Source organism: Emydura macquarii, unplaced genomic scaffold (assembly GCF_026122565.2).
Source record: "Emydura macquarii macquarii isolate MOO-44397 ecotype Brisbane River unplaced genomic scaffold, CSIRO-AGI_Emac_v2 contig_1119, whole genome shotgun sequence".
Lineage (NCBI taxonomy): Eukaryota > Metazoa > Chordata > Testudines > Chelidae > Emydura > Emydura macquarii.
Window position 1 is genome coordinate 10,442,533 of NW_027131256.1, and position 17,867 is coordinate 10,460,399.

Here is a 17,867-nt window from a genome sequence, read left to right on the forward strand (position 1 = left end):
TCAGCAATGATGAAAAAAAAGTTAAGTTTGTAGGAGTTTCAGTTAAGTCCATTTTTTAAGAAGTACACAGAGTATTGCAATAGCACTTTAAAAAAGATTTAAACCACACAAGATAGTGTGAGTGCAATCCAATCTCACTTACACTGACTTCAGTGGGCTTTGGATCAGGCCCTTTGCACCTGTTTTAGATCAGTTAAATTCCAATTACTTCAAAAGCTGAACTGTGTGAGATCAGAATCAGGCTGAGTATGTGATGTTGCTTAGTGAGCACAGTGCCCATTGACTTCAGTGGGAGTTACTTGATACTAGGTGCTCAGCATCTTGTAGAATCAAGACCAAAAGGACGGTAATAATGCACTTTATTACATTTGGCTTAAGCATTCTTTTCTGCAGTGCCAATCCAAATGGAACATTAGATCTCTAGGTAACTAATTTCCAACATAACACTGTTAAGACCCTGTATGTATGCACATTTTACACCAGTGCATAACTCTGCAGTAATCACCAATATTCTGTTAGCAGATATTTGAAAGTACTGGAAATGCTAAACTCCTTTAAAAAAAATATCCTATCCCAGTCCTCATACAATTAGCTTCACATTTTGCTTTTAGTTTAAAATTATGTAGAAAACAAATACTGTTTTGCATCTACATTCTAACCAGATGCACAGAAATTAGTTGATTAACAACAGTTAGGGAATACTCTGTTACAAAGTCTTCCAAAAACTAACTATACAGCAGGAATTAGATTTAGTCATATCTAATAAGCACTCTTGTCCTTTGGACAGTTGCCCAGTTCTTTTGAACAAAGACATTTAGAGTTCAATGTTAAATGAATACAAAAGCCTAGACCAGACATCACACCATTAAAAAGTTTAATTATTCAGTAGGATAGCGCTTACTCTTCCTTGCTCACCTTTTACTAAGAGACCATTTTCAATACAGGAAAATAATTTTCCATTAACAAAAGGCAAGGGAAACAGCCATAAGATATTACTATTCACAGAAAAGTTGCATCCAACTTCCCTGTAAGTGAGCCTCTTTATCACATTTCCCCCTAACACAGTACATCTTTTGGTTAAGATCAACAGATATGCGCTCTGCCAAAGGGACTATACATATCATACTTGCAGGGTCATGGAGTCCATGATGCATTTATTTTTACCATTGACTTCCACAAGAGCAAGATGGAGCAATTACTTCAATTACAAGTCAGGCTTTCAGAATACTTGTTCACTTTTCTTTGATTCTAAAGAGCTGATCAGTAGCTCGAGGGAGCAAATGAATTTCTGGATATATTTACAAACTGGAGCATAATTCATTTTGAATCACTTTCTTAATGAAAATAAGGCAGCTTTAATGTTGTCACAAAGGAAGGAATCATGGTCTAGTGATTGAAGCCACTGCTATTACTTCCCTATTTGATCTTGGACAAGTCACTTCACCTCTCTATTTCAATTTTCCCATCTCTAAAACAGGCATGATAATATTTACCTACCTCACTGGCGGGGTGAAGCTCAGTTAATTTGTTTATAAATTGCTTCATGAGTCCTTGATGAAAGGTGCTATATTAAAAGGTCAAAGTATTATTATATTAAATTAAAATATGATAAGGAATAATATAAAGCAGTTTTCATCAGAGGGTCTCAAAGTATTTTATAAAAGGAGAGCCAGTATCACTATTTCATTTTGTAGGTGGAAACTATCTTTTTTATTTTTCCAGTAGCTAGCACAACTAAGCCCCAAACATAAGAGGGGCCCGTAAGTGCTACTGTAATAATGCATATAAAAATAATATTAGTGAAAGTATGGATCCTGAAAATGTTAGCCAGGCTGGATCAGATCAACTGAACCTCTGGAACAGAACACCATACCATGCTCAAAGTTCTGACTGTTTTGGGGAGAAAAAAGTAGGCCACAACAACTGAATATTTTGCTAACCAAAACACAGATTTGCATGTCATGCATGTGAGTCAGACAGAGAAAGAAAAAATGAAAGATTGAAGATTTTGTACAATTGCCACTGATCCAAACGTTCTGAGGAAATTTTTTTTATTTTTTTAATTTATAAAGTAATTAAAAATAATTAAATAGTGTGCAGATGTTAAAAATGGACGTAACTGTGGAAAAGCTGCTAGCATAAAATTAAACCATACTAGCGCCACAGGACATGGGCCAAATCTCTAGAGTGAAAAAGGAGGTGGATAGATTTGATGACCCCCTTCCTTGTACCATGTATAGATTTCCTATGATTGTCACTGCTCCACTCTCTTCCATTCTATCCTTACCTCTCTTTCTATTTTTAGCTCTGCCTTTGTTGTGAGAAGTTAAAACAAAAATAAGAGTGGGACGTACCTGAACCTTGGTTTCTTGTTTTTAAAAATTAACAGAAAAGTGAAAAAAAAAAAAAAAAAAAAAAATTTTAAGCCTCTTACTGTGCTTCATTATCATGTATGAAGGCTATCTGAAAGATTTTTAAATATTTTGTTCTACATAATTACAATAGAAAGTTCAGGACTTTTTGCTCTATGATTTCAGCAAGATTTCTGGAGGTCTGATACCACATAAGGGTGTAACCTGAGGTACAACTCTCCCTCTACTCAGTTGAGGGGTGGGGAACATTCATAGTCTTGAAAGGGGAAGAAAATGGGCATGCCTAATCTTAGGGTACATCTACACTGTAGCTGGAGGTATAATTCCAGGTTGTATAGGTGTACATGTGCAAGCTTTGATTAAGCTAGTGTGCTAAAAACCGCAGTGTAGTGCAGTGGTGCAGGCATGGATTAGACACTCCAGTACTTACTGAGGGTCTCGGACAGCATTGTGCTCAGGTAGCAAACCTGTGCTGCCACCTATACTGCTGCAGCTAACCTGTTTTTAGGCTACGTTTATACAGATGGCGGCAAAATCCCCGCCGCCAGATCGATCTTTCTGGATCGATTGAGCGGTCAGTGAGACCCGCTCAATCGATCAGGAAGTCGACTGAGTAAGTCCACCCCCTCAAGTAGCGTAGCGCTGAGCCGACGGGCTCAGTGCAGTGTAAACAGCGCGCAGAAGGGAAGCAGAGCAGTCGACGTCAGTTATGCAAACTACTCTGCGTAGTTTGCGTAACTCCCGTCAACTTCCGCCAAATCGCGCTGTCAGTGTGAACCAGCCCTAAGACAGTCTCAGTCGGGGGAACAAAGAAAACTACAATTCAAATTTACAGCCTCAAATGGCATATCACAATTCAGACTTTCATTCTTGCTAGTGTTCTCCACCAAAAACAAGACCCTGACATTTCTAATGTTAAAATCAAATTGTGTGTGCATGTGCATACCGGAGGGGAAGGCCAGCTTGATGCTATTCTTATATATCACGATGAAGCAATAAAGTGGGGGGGAGGAGAAGACAGGTTGCTCTGTTCTGCTTCAAGGTTCACTTTTGCAGGGGAAAAAGCATTTCCCCCCCCTCACTTTGACTTAAAGAAATTAACAAACTATGGTAAAAAAAAATTATAGAAAAAAAGATACTTGATTATTACAAAGAACATTTCTAGATCAGATGTACACAAAAGTTTTCCTAGAAAGCAAGTCCAACTAAGGCCTCTCTACAGTAAGGTCACTATATGCCCCTAAAAAACAGAAATATCCAAAACCAATATTTTGCCCTGTTCTTTGTAAACCCCAGCAGAATGATCACCTGAAAAAGCTGCCAGCATTTCAAAGGCCACTCTTGCAAGTCTCATCATATGTTAACACTTCCTCCCCAGACCCTTCATTGAGCCCCTCTCCTAACAAGCCTTTGAACAAACCCCCTGGATGAAAGTCAAACCCTCAGGGTAGGGAGTGGGTGGATTAATTGATTATGGAAAGAGAGGAGCTAACACTCCACTCTCTCTCTCCTTCTGAGCACACTTCTTTGATGCTCAACATGACTGTCGCTGTGTGTCCTCAACTGCATCCTCCAAGGACAGATGCCCTGGATTTTCATTTGGAAGATAAGAAGGATGGGAGCTGCTGGGTGCTCAGCACATTTATAAGTCAGGCCATTTATTTAGGTGTGTAAATATGGGGAAAGGAGTGTAATTTTAGGCACAAAGGTTTTAAAACCTTGGCCCATTTATCTGGGAGGAGACATATTTTTGTTCCCAGTCTCCTGCTATTTGGAAAAATCTTAGGTTAAAATACTGCAGAAGGAAAGTGCCTATCCAATGAATGAGAGAGGCAGTGCCTGACATCATTCAACAGCAACTCTTAATAGCCAGATAAGGAGGTGAATTGATGAAAACTGAAGGCACAGTCAGAAGGACAGGAGACAACATGGTGTCTGGAGACAGAGTAAAGCTGTAAGAAAAAACTGGGGCTCCTTACATCCTCACGAGGTTTACTATTCATCCTTCCCCATGCAAAACAAAATTTTAAAAAAATTAGGAAACAATTGTATGGCAGCACAGAATGATTAAGAGGAAACTGATGCTGCTGGGTTGGGGCATGAAGATGGAGGAACCAATCGCATGATGACTAGGAAACACTAGATATTGAGACAGGCTAAACAAAAGCTGATGACAACTCCCAAATCTCCAGACTTAAGCAATGGGTAGAACAAACATTACGTTACCAAGAAATGAACAAAGAAAAGAAGACCTTAAGAGTTCAACACAGCATGGGTGGGTGTGGAGAGAGACATTTTAATGCTAAAATCAAGTATCATGAACGGGAAACAGCCACAGAAACAGGAAGGTCTTGACAAATATAATCCAACTGTGAAATGTTATTACAAGGACAAATCCTATAATCAACAGCCACAGACTATTACTGCATTCTCTGCACGAGAACATAACCTCATGGTCCGACACACTGAGGGCACTCAAACACACAGACACACACACAAAATAATCAGATTAGTCAGCTGTTACAACCAAATATGATTCATAACAGGGCACAGAGCGCGATTCACATGTGAAGAGGTTTTAAATATACCAGAAAAGGCTTTCATCTTGTTGGTGGTTTCTCTGAAAAGCAAAGGTGTGTATTTACTTTGTTATGACCACTCCCCTCAAAAATACTTCGCACATACAGTATACAACTTTCTCATTTTCAAGGTACAATACTAACATTAATTAATGTTCACAGCACCCCAGAGAGGAAGGTAAGAAACACAATCTTCATTTTACAGCTGGAGAAATTGAGAAAGAGAGGTTAAGTGACTTCATAATAGCCATAAAGCAAGTCAAATCTGGACAAGATTAAAACTCGGGAGTTCTTAGACTCATGCTCAGGCCACTATAGACCTATAGGTTCACTAAAGAAATGAACACCACAAAAAAGCCCAGCACACATACACAATAAGGTGATTCTAGTTAAAACTCTTTTAACCTTCATAGAAGAAAAATCTTACCCTGAAATCTACAGCAGATCCCAAGAATCCAAATGTGGATCTCATGGTGATCTCTTTGGGGCAGAGACTATTATTTTCCAAATGTTCATGCACTGGCCAGCACAATGGGGTCCCAACATGGTTGATCTCTGTGTGCTCCCACAACGTATGTTAAATAATAATGGGGGAAATATATATTTACATTTTTGCAGCAACAAACAATCCCAATATTGAAGAAATGTCTGCTTTAAAATATATTTACGTCTAATCTTACGGCTCCATGTGCATCTTTTTTGGGATAACCAGATAGCAAGTGTGGAAAATTGTGACACCTTTTTTTCAAAAAGAAGGGGGACCATATAGTTGCCTATATAAGACAAAGCTCCTAATATCGGGACAGTCCCAATAATATCAGGACGTCTGGTCACCCTAATCTTTTTTAAAACAAAACATTATAAAAAAAAAACTAATCTCAGCAATGCTCAGTTGCCCAGAATCTGTACAAAAGAATCTCTGCTGCCAACAGTCTTATGCAAGGAATAGATAAACAGATTTAAACCAAGAGGAAGTGAGTTTATTGAAAACATTACCAATGTTCAAGGGTAACAGGCTAACATGCAAATGTCAACACTGCCCTCTACTGGACAGAATCAATCCTACTCAAGTACTGGCTCTTCTAATGGCCACCCTATAGAGTGAATAAGTCCTCTAAGTAAACTATTAACAGAAAAATGGAGATTTTCCTTTAACTCAAGTGGCACCTTGCTTTTGGAGCACAGGCTTGTCTTCACTAGAAAATTTAATTGTGTTTAAACACAATTTTTAACTATTAAGTTAGGCAATGGATGACTGGTCACTGCAGACAAGAACAAATTTGTGTTCATCACCACATCAATTACTCCTCAGTAAACCCTGATTCTGGTAGAATTTACCCACAGCTTATTGATGACATGATGATGGGCACAACTTGTTTTTGTTTACACTGACCAGCCAGCACTATGCTAGCTAATTCAACCATTAAAAGTCACGTTTAAAGATGATAAAATATCTTAGTTAAGACAAGCTCAAAGAGAAGGAGGGTACACGTTAAGATTTTGGTATTTAAGACTTTTGAAAAGGACTCAGGATATTTTGGCTTATATTCCCAACTCTGCCTTACTCCCTGTGTGACTGCTCTGTGCCTCAGTTCCCCACCATCAAAATGGGGATATTAAGACATGCCTGCTTTTATAAGGTGCTCAGATATTGTGGAGATGAGCTCCATAGAAAAGTCTATAAAATAATATCTTTATGTGTCATGCCTCCCCTGTGTGTTTGAGCTTCTGACAAAGATCATGCCACATGCATAAAAACTGCATCTATTTTAATACAGATTTTCCTTCTGAATAGTTCAAGATCATGAAATTAAGCAGTTTTATCCTGCCCCTACTGTAAATGAAACACTCTACAATAAAAATCAAGATGCCCTTGGGGCATCAAATGCATTGTAAAGCAAAAATCAACAACACAAGTTATTACAATTAACCCTTTCCCAATCCTTTCCTCCTCTAACTTTCCTTTTAAAGTGACTCTAAAAGTTAAAAATGGCAAAATCCAAGACTACTTAGTTCCACAGCATGAGCTATCCACTACATGCAAAATTATAGGGTCAGGATTATCCAGTGAGCTGATTGGCTCAACACCCATAGTACTTTATAATATGGTAATAGTGAGCCATTCACACTTCCACAGTTAAAGACCTGTCAGCATTTCTAACAGATACACCAGTTTCTAAGGCGTTTACAATTCAACCATAAAAACATTCTCCAGTTTAAAATTTGGCACGCAGGCCTGAATACCCTAGAGCAATTTTTTTCTTTCAAGTTCTGTATACAATTCAAAATCAATTTGACTGTTCTTGTTTTTTTCAAAAAGGCAACGTCAGAATTTTTAAAATTTCTCCCACAGGTTTTGAAATGCCAATGTACACTTTTGAGGCAATAGCCACCATCATACGGCTGAAATGGCTTTATTGACATCTTCCTCCCCCACTACAAATTGTAACAACAAATAAATAAATTATAATAACAAATTAATAATGGTATTTCTCAGGCACTGATCGCATAAGGCCAGCCTGTGTTATCTTTGTTCAATGGTACCTTGTAGCACAAGCAGTCACATCAAAATGGTTATCACAATCTGACACAAAGCATTTTACCATTTTACAAAGGAAGACCTATCATTAACCCCACTATACAGAGAAAAGGAAACAGGTTCAGAAAGGTGAAATGATTTGCCCACAGTCAAAAAGTAAGTCAGTGGCATAACCAAGATTAAAACACAGAGGTCTAGATTCTCCATTCCACACCCTAACCATGCACTCCAGTCAGTTACTGTAGGGTTGGTTCATGGGCACTGCCTCTGCAGTTTGAATATAAGAAGGCTTGAAGAACAAGTTTTGAGAGGAAAGGCACTGTGTAAACTCACTATGCTGACTACATACAGATATATGAAAAAAGTAGGGCTGTCAAGTGATTAAAAAAGTGAATCGCTATTATTCTAAACTGCTTTTGTTTATTCCTCTCCAGAGGTATTAATGTTAAACAAACAATCTAGTGTCTGTTTGGTATATGAACTACTACAGCAGGATTTAAGTGAAACTACTGAGCATTACTGGATTCCTACTCATTCCAGATTCATTTCAGAACTTCTGAAAATCCTCCATGGACCACCTTCCTTCTGCTCACACTCACTGTGTTCTACTTAACTAGACACATTCCACTATCTCCCCAATGTCTGCACAAAAGCTTTCTCCTTTGCAGCACTTGCCAGCATCTTTACCCTATCAACTTTCTTTCTCTTTATTCAAATCTCATCTTTAAAATGTCTTCTTCTCCCTTACCTATGGGTCTTTATTTCTCGCTCCTTCTGCTGTTAGGTCTTTGAATGTTTCCACATAGTTAAAATACACTTCTGCTAACGATATGTTCTCAATGATATCTTAAATGATATGTTCTCCACTGTCTTGTACCAATTCTCACTAACATATTGGGTTACAGTTGTAATAAAGTCGTGCTGTAATGTAAACAAATGGTTATTGTACCGACTTACATATTACAAGTCAACAAGCTGAATTATCTTATCTTTAAAATACAGAAGAACACAACTGGATCCCATGTTTTACAGTCACAGAAAATATAAGTTAATATTAGTTAAGGCTGCTCCATTCTTCTTTAATAACATGATCCAACATGCTGAAAACCCAGGAGATAAACAGTTAAGGTCAACACTCACACTTCTGTTTCTCTGCCTACATCAATAAGTATCAACTTTTACCATGATTTTTCATACTTTCACAACTTGGCTATTTCGTAACATTTAGCTTCAGAACACTACATTAAAAAAGTTCTACTGAACTATCAGTTAATTATTTCCTCTTGGAGGAAACCAAAGGAAAAAAATAAGTATACAGAACAGAAATGTAACTAGCAGAAAGGAAAGTAACCTACCTTCCAGATGCTGTGTCACAAGGTTGTGTTGCAACACAAATTCTCTCATTCACTCGTCCATAGATCTCATCAATACACTCCAAGCGTTTATGCCAAAAAAATTTCTGCTAATTCCCTAAAAAGTACCTATATTACTGTAATACTTAGACTTCTAAATAAGTGCTTTTATTTTCAAAAGTGCTGAAAGCAAAGAGAAACTTTGGGTGCTTCACATACCTTAAAAGTCAGACCACTTATTTTGGTGGCCTGTGTGTGTATGTAGATGCTCAACTGTAGACAGACAAGTTGGAAATTCTTGGCTTTGGAGAATTGTACAGAGTTCCATAAAGCAAAGATGGAACAGAGCACATGCGCAACTGTATAAGAACAAAATACTACAGCAGTTATCTAAAATCATACAGCAGCAAGATGCAGTGTTTGAGACCTTTGTTGCAGAACAGTACAGTGCTCCTAAATAATCACACACACAGGAAGGCAGAGCAGCAAAAAAAAAAAACCCCTTCATTCTGACTTCCTGAAAGATTTCAGAATGAAAACACAGGGGGGCTCAGTGAAACAGAGACGACAAACTGGAAAGGCCTTGGGGTGGGGAAGGCTGGAGAGAACTATACAATCAAAAACTTAACATTTGACAACTAAAAAGAGAATGCTACTTTAGGCCAAATTCTGCCATCCTTACTTAGCCCTAACTCATTCCTCAGAAGGACAGCAGGACTGGGCTTTTAATGAGCTCAGAAAGTATATGGAGAAATATTATAAAACAAGGGGCAAGCAATTGCCTCATTTCTTTTTGGCAACCTTATATGGATGCCCTCTCTAGACGAAACCCACACTTCAATTGCTCTCAGCAACCTGTGGACAAACTAAAGTCTGTTAAGATGTGCGTGTGTGCATGTAGAAAATGTTGGTTGTTTGCACAATTGGGCTATATAGAACCGTCCCACACCAACAGAGTTTGACTAGAACAAAAATTAAGAAATGACTCCCTCTGCTGTTCAAACTTTTCAAACTACAGTGCTGAAAAAAGAACTGAATTTAATGTTATCTTTCCGAGATGCAGTTCTTTAATGGATACAGAAAGATATACAAGGAAAGGTAACCATGAGCTTTGAATGCTCTCCGTTGTCCTTTAATGAAAGGTATAAATCCCTAAGACAGAAAACATACAGCCACATTCATGCTATATTGCACAGAGAAATCAGATTGGAGAGTTAGGGCTAATGGGATGAAAGAAACTCCTTCAAGCAGATGGAGACAGCCAGAGAGCTAGAACTGGTACAATTCAACACGCACATCCTGTTGTGCGCCTCCGGCTTATCACCTCCCCCCCCCCCCCCCACACACACACACACACACACTTTTGGTTCAAAAGTGTTAATTTACACTGACGGATCTGAAAACATAAAGGAGAAAAATTCTAATTTGTTAAAATATCTGATATCATTTAAAATCGGGCCATCGCTACAATTCCTTATCAAAGGAATGCAAATAATAAGATACAAATCCTCACATTAACAGCATAAACCAACCACTGATTGCAGGCAGACAAAACCTGATTATCAAATTGCAGTTGCTCTGCTTCTCAGTACCCTAACTTTTTTTTTTTCGCTTTGACAATGAGCTTTAACTGTTCATGTCAATGACTGCTGACATTACTGACAAAAAAACCTTACCATATATTACAAGATAATCTTATTCTGTGAAATTAAAAGAGCTGAAGCTATGGTTTTACTATCATGTTTATACATAGACGCTCTGCTTGCTTTTGCACATCAAACCAGGACTATTTTTAAATTCTAAACATAAGACTATGTCATTTTTTAGATTTCCCCTTAATTGTTAGACTTGTATGTATTATACAATGGAAAACTTTGGAAAGGGCACAAACCCCAGGTAGATAGCATCTGGGAATGGGCTAGTTTCTAGGGGTGTTTGGAGAGCAGATGTGGGAACTGTGGGCTTCCAGGTGCTGGGAGGCAGGTCTCTGTTGGTATTTAAAGGATGATTGAATTCCACACCCCCTTCCAACTCTCTGAACAGGGGTCAGAAAGAGGAGGCCATTTACATGGAGGAAGTCAGGGAGATCATAGAATCATAGAGTTGGAAGGGACCTCAGGAGGTCATCTAGTCCAACCCCCTGCTCAGAGCAGGACTAACCTCAGCTAAATAATCCCAGCGAGGGTTTTGTCAAGCCGCAGCTTAAAAACCTCTAAAGATGGAGATTGCACCACCTCCCTAGGTAACCCATTAGTGAAAAACTTTTTCCTAATGTCCAACCTAGACCTCCCCCCCTGCAACTTGAGGCCATTGCTCCTTGTTCTGTCATCTGCCACCACTGAGAACAGCCTAGTTCCATCCTCCCTGGAAGCCCCTTTCAGGTAGTTAAAGGCTGCTATCAAATCCCCCCTCATTGTTCTCTTCTGTAGACTGAACAAGCCTAGTTCCTTCAGCCTCTCCTCATAAGTCTTGTGCTCCAGCCCCCCAATAATTTTTGTTGCCCTCTGCTGGACTCTCTCTAACTTCTCCACATCCTTGTTGTAGTGGGGGGCCCAAAACTGGACACAATACTCCAAATACAGCCTCACCAATGCCGAATAGAGGGGAATGATCACTTCCCGTGATCTGCTGGCAATGCTCCTACTAATGCAGCCCAATATGCTATTAGCCTTCTTGGCAACCAGGGCACACTGCTGACTCATATCCAGCTTCTTATCCACTGTTACCCCCAGGTTCTTTTCTGCAGAACTGCTGCCTAGCTCATTGGTCCCCAGTCTGTAGCTGTGCATGGGATTCTTCCGTCCTAAGTGCAGGACTCTGCACTTGTCCTTGTTGAGCCTCATCAGATTTCTTTTGGCCCAATCCTCGAGTTTGTTTAGGTCCTTCTGTATCCTATCCCTATCTTCCAGGGTATCTACCACTCCCCCCAGCTTAGTGTCATCTGCAAACTTGCTGAGGGAGCAATCTACCCCATCCTCCAGATCATTGATGAAGATAGACAGCAGTACTGAGGGACGGAAGGGGTAGGCAGCTCTACCAGCTCATGGAATGCTTCTTCTGGTTGTCAAACAGACTGGAAAGCTGAGAATGTTCTTCATCTTCCCAGGAAGGGATACAGAGGAGAGGGAAGCAGAGTGCAGAAGGATTGTGTGTATTTGCAAAAATTATTCTTGATGGGAACACTGACTTCCTTCATTGACCCAGAACTAATATCACACTGAAGAAACAAAAAAACACCACACACAATATTCTAATGGCTGACACCTTCCAAGCAATGCAGCAGTAATAACTTTAAAGTCATAACTATAATGTAACCAGTACCATGCTGTACACTCAAGACTAGACAAGGAACTAATGGGACTCATTCTATAGAACTCTCATCATATAAACATAACAACTGTGGTACTTCACACTCAAGAATCTAAACCTTTTACAAGACAGTAATTCTCAGAGTACTTCCAGTGCAGATAATTAAAATCCCCACTTTACAGACACAGCCCTACCATGATGTAAGGGGATGATCTAGGTAAGGTGATCCAAAAATGTTCTTTCCAACCCTCGTATCTGAGATTCACATATTTTAAATCAATCTCTTAGTCCATAACACAGCAAACTCTTAAGTAGGTGCTTAACTTTACGTGAGTCAATAGGAGACTGACAGGATTAAAGTTAAGCATGTGCTTAGGTGCTTTAACTGCATCCAGGCCTTAGTTTTGAAAACTGAATGTTCATGTCTTTTACTAGTATTATTCACTCTTCTCTTTCACTCTCTCAACATCTGTTCCTGAATGACTGTGAGGCAGAGCTGCTGAAAAAGAAACCACTTGAACATCATAAACAATTGTACTGTAACACTTAGTGTAACACTGAGGAGGTGCCCAGAACAATTAGTACTTACATAGTAATTTTCATCTATAGATGTCAACATGCTTTTCAGATATAAAGGAAGGTTACTATCATCCTTATTTTACAAGTGGGGAAACTGGGGCACAAAGACATTAAATGATTTGTCCAAAGTCACCCAACAAGCCCATATCAGAGCTGGGAAGATCCCAAGTCTCTGCACTCTCAGTCCTATGCCTTATTCATTGGGTCATGATGCATCCCTGGAAGGCAGAGAGCATTGAAATCAGTACTTGAGGCAGGTCTCACAAAAGCTGTAGAGGGAAGTGCTACCAATTTCACATCCATCCTTTATGAGATGGTGCCATTGGGTATACAGCTTAACATGCATTGGCATTTTTTCCCGTCATACTGCATAGTAATCCTTTTGACCATCTATAAAATAAATATATTTTTTTTACTCAGTATTTAGCTGATTTAGCCACAAGGTGCCTTTTGTTGTAGACTGTAATAATTCAGTCAAGAATAAAATACTCATGTAGCTGCAAAACCACAAACTCTTTTGAGGCTTTTTTTGAATTATGCAAACTTTGCTGCCACATAGAGACAAGCAGCCTACAACAGTCCCAAAGAATAGGGAGACGCTCATTCTTTCCCCGTCATTTTCACATTAAAAAAATATCATAGTTTCATGCGCCTCAGTGTACCATTAAAAATAAAACAAAAAAGAAAAATAAGGAAGACTACACGGACAACAGTTCTTAATCAGATCAGTGAATATGTTATTTTCTGAAAAGCTGAGAAAGTGCACTAAAGAACTGTACAAACCAGCTACCTTAACTGCTTACATTTTTTCTTGGTTTATTTCAAGATTGCTGATGTTTTCCGTCGTACAATTCCTACTCGGATCCCCAAACCAAAATCCATGAGTACAACTAAATTACCTGTGAAAACACCTACTGGGCATCTCAACAAACCACTCCATGAGAGCAATGCAGGAAAGCTACACATCATGAGAACTGTATCTAACACTCATCTTCAAAATGGAGGGAAAAGGTAAACAACCCTCCGCAATGTCCAGGAGTAAAATGTATTTGTTGAGTAATGTGAATCACTGCAGCAATTATATCTAAGGGCTGTTGGAGAAAAAAAGTAATGTTTCCACAACTAGTGAGATAAAACTGTTCACAGGTCTATACAAACAGCAAAATTCACACTAGAACCATAAAGCATTAACAACACTCTCTAGACCACATTCTGCTCTCACTGCTCCAGTAAGAATCCTGATTACAGCAGGTTAAATGACAGCAGAATTTGGACCTTACCATGAAATGACAAATTGAATTGCAAATGAGTTTTTATTATAATAAACCCAAATTTGACACACACCCCTCTGCAACTAATAACCACAACCTTAACTCTATCCTAGTACAGTCACAATAATTTATTACTATCATAATGACAAGTTATCACACAAAGATTTTGTTTTCAGTTGGTCTTATGGAACTGTAATTCGAAGTGGATATTTTTAGATTAAAATTTGAGTTTGGTAAGATAATACCTGGCGAACTATCCTAACACAAAGGAAAGGAAGAAAGGAAGAATAGTAATAGTCCAACATGGATTTACAAGGAGCTCTTTAATGAGCTGAAAAGCAAAAAGGAATCTTACAAAAAGTGGAAACATGAATGAATCGCTAAAGATGAGTACAAAAGAATAACACAAGCATGTAGGGACAAAATCAGAAAGGCTAAGGCACAAAATGAGTTGCATTCAGCAAGGAACGTAAAAGGCAATAAAAAGAGGTTCTATAAAGCGATTAGGAGCAAGAGGAAGACTAAGGAAAGTGTAGATCCTCTGCTTAGGATGGAAGTAGAGCTAATAACCGACAACACCAAGAAGACTGAGCTGTTGAATGCCTATTTTGCTTCAGTCTTCCCTAAAAAGGTTAATTGTGACCAGATGCTTAACACAATATATATTAACAACAAGGGGGAAGAAAGACAAGCCAGAAGGATGAAACGAGTTACAAAATATTTAGGTAAGTTAGAAGCATTCTAGTTGGCAGGGCCTGATGAATTTCACCTTAGGATACTTAAAGAACTATCTGAAACAACCTCAGAACCACTATCGATTATCTTTGAGAATCCTTGGAGGACTGGTAAATCCCAGAGAGCTGGAAAAGGGCAAACATAGTATCTATGTTTAACAAGGGGAACAAAGAGGACACAGGGGATTACAGACCTGCCAGCCTAACTTTGATACCTGGAAAGATACTGGAATAAATTACTAAACAATCAATTTGTAAGCACCTAGAGGATAACAGGGTGATAAATGATAACTAATATGAATTTGTAAAAAACAAATCATGCCAAACCAACCCAATTTCCTTCTCTGAGAGGGTTGTTGGCCTACTAGATGAGGGGAAGCAGTAGACATGATGTATCTTGATTTTAGTAAGACTTTTCACACAGTCCCAGACAACACTCTGAGAAGCAAACTAGGGGAATGTAGTCTAGATGACATTACTGTATGGTGATTGCACAACTAGTTGAAAGACTGCATTCAAAAAGTAGTTATCAATAGTTTGCTGTCAAACTGGGAACATGTATCTAGTGGGGTCTCAGAGAGGTCTGTCCTGGATCCAGTATTATTCAATATTTTCATTAATGAGTTGGATAACGGAATGGAAAGTATGCTTATAAAATTTGCAGATGACACCAAGCTGCAAAGGGTTGCAAGCACTTCAGAGGACAGGATTATCATTCAAAACCACCTTGACAAATTGGAGAATTGGTCTGAAATAAACTAAATGAAATTCAATAAAGACAAGTACAAGTACTACACTTCAGAAGGAAAAATCAAATGCACAACTACAAAATGAGGAATAACAGTTGTACTGCTGAAAAGGATCTGGGATTATAGTAGATCACAAACTGAATGAGTCAACAATGTGATGCAGTTGCAAAAAATACTAATATTCTGGGTATATTAATAGAAGTGTGGTATTTAAGACACTGGAAATAACGTTCCACTCTGCTCAGCATTCGTGAGGCCTCAGCTCGAGTATTGTGTTCAGTTTTGGGAGCCACACTTTAAGATGTGGACAAACCGGAGAGATTCCAGAGGAGAGCAACAAAAATGATCAAGTGTTTAGAAAACCTGACCTATGAGGAAAAGTTAAAACAAAAAGTATAGTCTTGACAAAAGCAGACTAAGGGGAGACCTAATAATAGTCTTCAAATATGTTAAGTTTTGTTGTTCTCCATGTCTACTAAAGGTAGGACAAGAAGTAATTGACTTAATCTGGAGTAAGAGAGATTTAGGTTAGATACCAGGAAAAACTTTCTAACTATAAGGCCGATCAAGTACTGGAAGAGGTTACTTAGCCAGGTTGTGGAATCCATGTCATTGGAGATTTTTAAGAACAGGGTCGGCAAACATCTGTCAGGGATGGTCTAAGTATACTTGTCCTGGCTCAGCACAGGGTGGTGGGGATGGACTAGATCAGTGGTTCTCAACCAAGGGTATGAGCACCACTGGGGGTACGCAGAGGTTTTCCAGAGGGTACATCAACTCTTCTAGATATTTGCCTAGTTTTACAACAGGCTAAATAAAAAGCACTAGTGAAGTCAGTACAAACTAAAATTTCATACAGACCATGACTTTTTTTTAAACTGCTCTATATACACTATACACTGAAATGTAAGAACAATATTTAAATTCCACTTGATTTATTTTATAATTATATGGTAAAAATGAGAAAGTAAGCAATTTTTCAGCAATAATGTGCTGTGATAGCTTTTTGTATTTTTAGGTCTGATTTTGTAAGCAAGTAGTTTTTAAGTGAGTTGAAACTTGGAGTACGCAAGACAAATCAGACTCCTGAAAAGGGTACAGTAGTCTGGAAAGGTTGAGAGCCACTGGACTAGATGGACTAGTCCCTTCCAGTCTTATATGTCTATAAATGGAGGGATGAATGAAACCTGCCATTGATTATGCAATTTCTAAGGCTTAAATAAATGCAGAGCTTTTGATTGTGCGCACCAAGTTTTAAAATGTAATCTGAAACAGGGTCAGTTCCCTAATGTTTTAGTTCATTGATGTGATGTAACCACACTCGTTTGTGAGCAAACACTGCATTATGAAAATGGATGAAAGAATTGAGATTTCCAATATTTTTATTTATTTATTTTTATTAGACATATTATTAACCTTTGCAGTTTTGCTGGGTTTATGATATTTAGATCTCAGTTTGTGCATACTGTCTCTACTGGAGCAGAGTTAAAGTTGTGGTTATTTTATTAAGATTAACATACTTTACTCAGATTGAGAAATGCAATCTTAGCTCTTACTATTCTTGTGGGTCCCCCCCCCCACCAACTCAAATATTCACATGTAAATAACATATGTACCCGCAACTTGAACTCCGTTTTGACCAAGCTACTTGATATCTAGTACTGATCTTTTGCACAGTCCATGCACTACCGAGCAATTGACTTTTCAGTTCTTAATGAATTTATGCCTTTAGCTAAAAGAACAATTTTCTACTTGAGTCTTTGCTCAGCCATTGTATAAATAAAAAACAAGGTTTCAAGTTTTCTAGCAAAAGGATGCTGACTGTTATTACAAGGATACTGAAAACTGTTGCACATAAACAAGGTGTGTAAGAATACAACAGTAATGTTTTATTTCTTGAAGGATAATTGTCATTATGAATTATCATTATGAAAAAGCAAACAAATTCCATAGAAGAGTTAATTTGAAATATTGATGCTATTGGTCTATTTTATAAAATGAAAAATCAAGAGAATACTATTATTGCAAAGTACCATGTTGTGTACCCTGTAATCCTGACTAATTCATGAGGCATTGCGCTACAGATTCCTTTGACTTCCTCTTGTCATTATCAACCCCAACCCTTTCCCTTCTAGGGAACTTGTTCCAATGGTCCCACTAAATCTGATTTGCAGGGCAGCTGCAGTTTTGAAACTCAGCTAATGTGGATCTTTTTGCAGGGAGAGTGGATTTCTAATTCCCAAATTAAGTGTAACTCAGTGGTGACCACAGCAACCAGGCTCAGGACTGTTCTGCTCCAGGCAAAACCAACAGCCTGGCACAAAACCAACACTAATTTTTAGTTTCATAGCTAGAACTTTAAAGTAATTTAATCAAAGACGTT

At 38.4% G+C, this 17,867-nt stretch overlaps 1 protein-coding gene across 1 annotated transcript in view; it reads right to left on the bottom strand.

Moving 5' to 3' along the window:
- The window catches only part of CMSS1 (cms1 ribosomal small subunit homolog), a 333,908-nt gene that overhangs the window by 310,272 nt on the left and 5,769 nt on the right, over positions 1-17,867 (bottom strand). The gene's annotated exons all lie outside the window — the stretch shown is intronic.